The sequence below is a fragment of the Canis lupus genome, chromosome 29 (genome assembly GCF_003254725.2).
Source record: "Canis lupus dingo isolate Sandy chromosome 29, ASM325472v2, whole genome shotgun sequence".
Classification (NCBI taxonomy): Eukaryota; Metazoa; Chordata; class Mammalia; order Carnivora; family Canidae; genus Canis; species Canis lupus.
The window spans coordinates 25,877,533-25,882,474 of record NC_064271.1 but is presented as its reverse complement, the minus strand read 5'-3'; the positions used below and the strand labels follow the sequence as shown (position 1 = coordinate 25,882,474).

The 4,942-nt window shown below is 32.5% G+C and overlaps 1 non-coding gene across 1 annotated transcript; it reads left to right on the top strand.

Annotated features, from left to right (window-relative positions):
• Positions 1 to 4,291: 4,291 nt before the first annotated feature.
• On the top strand, positions 4,292 to 4,394 carry LOC112678665 (U6 spliceosomal RNA). The gene has a single exon (XR_003147750.1). It is a non-coding gene; the product is annotated as a U6 spliceosomal RNA (small nuclear RNA).
• The last annotated feature ends 548 nt before the right edge of the window (positions 4,395 to 4,942 follow it).

The window sequence follows — 4,942 nt, the reverse complement described above, 5'->3', positions numbered from 1 at the left end:
ATGTCCGTCACAGGTGAATGGATAAATAAATTACGGTGTGTCTCTGTCATGGAATACTCAACAAGAGTATGCTGAGTGAGAGGCCAGACATAAAAGAGTATAAGAGTATGAGACTGTATGCTTTAATTTATGTAAGTTTCTAAAATGTGGCAAAACTAAACAGCTGATTCAGAAAGCAGATCTGTATTTGCCACACCAGAGATGAGGGAAGCAAGGTGACAAAAGAAAATTTTCCTGTGTGATGTAAATATTCTGAATCTTAATTATATCTGGACTTACACAGGTGTGTACATGAATCAAAACACATACAACTGTATATTCAAAATTGATGTGGCTTAATCAATATAAATTATATAACAACAAAATTGATTTAAACAAAACAAACCAGTTTACATGTGTAGATTTCTGATCACATGGCCCACCATGGAAGTATCTGGACACCTCTTCTTTAAATTACTAAAATGAGCCTTATAAACTTGTGGAAAGTTTCACCTTCTTAAATACAGAAGTGCCTGCAGCCTGCAATTCAACCAGAACTTTAAGTGGAGGTAACCTTGGAGAAAGTGAAAGACCATCTATCCAAGCTCTTCTCAGATCTGCATAAGATGCTATCTATCTATCTATCTATCTATCTATCTATCTATCTATCATCTATTGTAGTGTTTGAGAATTTCTGTTCCAGAAGAGATTTTCTATTGTCAGGAAATTTCAAGATAAGCTATGTGGTGGGAATATTTTATATTCAAGAGGCCTGAGTGTGGTAAGACTATTCCACAGAAGACAAGGGCAGGAGCTTGTGGAGTCCATAAGAAGGAATTTGGAAACATAGACACAAAAGGCCACGTGTTTGGAATTGGTTGATGGAGGGAGTTTGTGGGATTCATGATGGAACCCTGCCACATAACCTTCTAAGGCTCCAATATAGTCTGTGAAGGTATATGGCAGAGTTGGTGGCTTGGCTAGGGTGACCCAGAGTTGACAAGAAGGTGTTAGCAAAGGCACAAGAGTCAGACTACTGGGCCCCCTCATTGGGGACTAACAGATACCTTGCAAGGCTCCAGGGTTTGCCTATAGTAAATACCAGGGTCTACATCCTTCCTACATAAATCCGTAGCATTTATTAGACTTTCTGGTTTATATGATATTATTTTTACAACATATGTGTAACAAATTTTTGAAAGTTATCTCAATGTAACAAATGAGAAACATAAGGCATCTTAGGGTCAGAGTTGAGAAGGAAGGAAGCATAAATGCTGTCTTTCCATCTGTTGAAATCCACATACTCAAAATATGACTTTACTTTTGTTATTGTGGATTCTGGGTAAATTCCAAAACATCAAATATTTGTATAAATATGTATTCTGAGGCCAAAGTTTGTGTGAAACTGTGTTTTGGTATAATTTATTATGTGACATTTCTACTTGAGGTGGTTAAAAATTTAAGGATACATTTAAGCAAAAATTTCAAGTATTACTGTTAAAAGTTTATTTTGTAAATATGAGATTCACTGTTATGAAGGTTTTAAGCTAACACCATTTTGGTCTTTTACTATAATTCTCTTAGGACTCCTCTACTGTTAAATTTTTAAATGCTTCCTTTCTGCATTTAGGGGATAATTGAGACCAATACTTGGGACCAGGAGTGACCAGAAAGAAAATAAGTTTTCCTTATAAGTGTGGAAATCTTTCAACTACCCCATTAAATAAAGGCATTGCCTTCCTTGCAAACATAAAATTACCATGCTGTCAGGCAAAGAAAATACTAATTCTGGGTTTTTTCTTCTTTTTTTTTTTTTCTTGATTTAGTGTTTGCGAAAACATTGAAGAACTATACTATTTTTTGTTTCTGAAAGGATAAATAACTTTGATTAGTTTATAGTAATTGGCCTAGCTGTTTTTGTTTTTGTTTTTGGTATATAGATTAGGGTGTGTCAATTGCTAAATGATTTCTAAAACAAAATTTCTAATCTTCAAGGTGAAACTCATTGGTAGGTCATAAAATCAATTTAGTAGGTTGCGATAGGCATATTTTAGAAATGAAATGACAGAAAACATCAAGAGTTTATCACACATAGTATTATTTTGGGAAACAAATTCTTCTGTCATATGTCCATATACCTCTGTGTGGCGGGGAGGGGAGGGTTATAGGATAAAAAGTGTTTCTGTGGGTTGGAACAGCAACAACATTTCTAAATAGTTCATACAAGTATTTTAGAAGGTCACCTAGAAGTTTATCATTACTGAGATAATTGAGCATCCTTCCTATGAAGAAATAGGTAGTAAATTATTTTGAACTGAGCATTCAGATTCACAAATTTCATTACAGTGGAGTTAAATAAGAATGTTAGGTTCACAGATGGCTCTCTTACCTCTTTTTTTTTTTTTTTTTTTGAAGTCATTGCCTATTTTTTTATTCCTTGCTTACACAACATTTCTTAAAATACTACATTGGTATACTTTGGGGACATTTCAAAAATTAAATTATTATTGAACCTCTGTGGCTCACATCTTGATGAAATATAAATATTCCATCATTTCTTTCCTATTTTTTATTCTCTTTGTCCGCAATGCTCTGCTTCCAGTTGGTCATACAGACAAGTACTTTGAATAATTCAGATATTATTTCCAATATCTTCCCTAGAGAAGGGTTTCCTGAACCACCAAATCTAAAAGATATCCCCTCAGCGTGTCACAAAAATATGTTTTTCTGTATAGTAAAACTATAACTTCCCTAAATTATCTTGTTTAAAAAAATATTGGTTTTCTTCTTTATTGTTCTGGCCATTCAATCTGAAATCCACCTATGGTCCTCTCCAGAATGTAAGGACCACAAAAGCAACATCCTTGCCTCTCTGTCCATTGCTTGCCTTAGAAAAGTTTCTGGTATAAAGTCATTCATCAGTAAATAGTTGTTGACTATATGGCTGATTTAATTTCAGAAATGATAATGAAAAAATTGCTTATTGCTTTATAAAAACTTTCTAAAAGTGAAAACAAGGGTAGCTACAGAGAATAACATTTATAATGAAATCTTTTTTGACACGGCTTTGCCCTCATTAGGCCTTATCTATTTATTTTACATTTACTCTGTGTAGGAGTGTTCAGATTTCAAACCTTAAACCACTTAGGAAATAATCAAGGGGTGGGGGGAAGGGAAGAAAACTTATTACCAACCCTGACCAGCAATGACATTTAAAACTGGAGTCAACTATAACTATCATGGAGGCAATTAAAATACTTGGAGTTTGTAACTAAGGTTGATGCATTAATATATTACTGTGTGTCCATCTGCTGTTTTAGAGGTCAGTATGAGCCCTCAGTGCATTAAAACCTATTAATATGCTACTGAAAGGTTTTTTTTTTTTTTTTGGTAAGCAAATTAGTAGAAGTAGATGATTACTATCCCTATTATAAGCTGGGAAAACAATATATCTGCTTAAGTGCACGTATTTGAATGGAAAATAGGTAAATATAAAGTATGCTGAAAAGAAATAGGACAAAGCCCTTGAGCTAAGAAGAAGCTGGACCTATGTCAAAGGTTAAATACTTCAAAAATAACATTATTTGGGGAAAATTTTGCCTCTATGGGTAACTAAATTTAGTCTTTAAAAATTCAGAAATAAATAACATTTAATAAACTAGATGCATTTTTACTAAAATAGTCATATTGCTACACATTGGCTATGATGTAGTTTTCTTAACTAAGATATTATTATGGTTGTGGAGCAACTATTCAAGATGGGTTATAGTTATTTGGCAGAAAGATCCTATACTAAATACATTACATCCATTTTTTTTTTTTTTTTTTTTTTTTTTAATTTTTTTTTTATTTATTTACTTATGATAGTCACAGAGAGAGAGAGAGAGGCAGAGACACAGGCAGAGGGAGAATCCCCATTACATCCATTTTAATACCAAGGAGCAATTAATAACTTTCAAGTTGAAATTCGGTTTATTTATATACATCCTCCTCCAGATTCTCATTAAGTGCTACCCATGTTTGTTATGTTTTAACAGATGTATGAAGCACCAAAGGAAATCTGTCAAATCAAATTGTTTATTATTTGATCCTAAAAGATGATCAAGAGGAGCAAATGTCCAATGTTTAAATTCTAGGACCTAAAATAAATATTTCACAGAGAGTCTCATATTTTGTTGATTGCTAAAATAGACCACAGAATGTCACTTCCTCACTACTTAAATCATTGTTAAGAAATAATTTTTTGAAAAGAAATTTTTTGTCTGACAAAGATGGAAGGTCTACTGAAATAAGCATCATATATACATACGTAGTGCTCACTTTGGCAGCACATATACTAAAATTGGAATGATACAGAGATCAGTATGACCCCTTACAAGGATGACACACAAATTTGTGACATGTTCTATATTTTGGGTATGAATGAAAGTTAAAAGAATAAATCTTAAGAGTTCTTATCACAAGGGAAATAATGTTTTTGTGACTACAGGAGACAATGAATGTTAATTAAATTGTGGTAGTAATTTCATGATATATGTAAATCAAATTATATGCTATACATCTTAAACATATGCAGTTCTGTATATTAATCATATCTTAACAAAACTGGAAAATTGATTATGCCACAAAAGCATAAACTGAAAGGTAAAAATAATAATAGCAACAAAATAATGTTGGTCTATTATATTGAATACTGAGTTGGTACCTGATTCTGAACCAGCTATTTTCTCACAAAAACTCTAGGAAGTACTTATACCAGTTATACTTCTTCTCAATTTAGAGACATAAAAATGATAATGTTTTCTTAACTGAACCTCACAAACAATTATACTAAAAGTGCATAAATATCAATGAAAGAACTTTATTTCCAAAACATGACTGGTAATACAATATTCTGGGTGATAATATGCTCTTTCTATTATTGCCACAGAAATACTACTTTGGTTCAAAAGTGAATGATTGA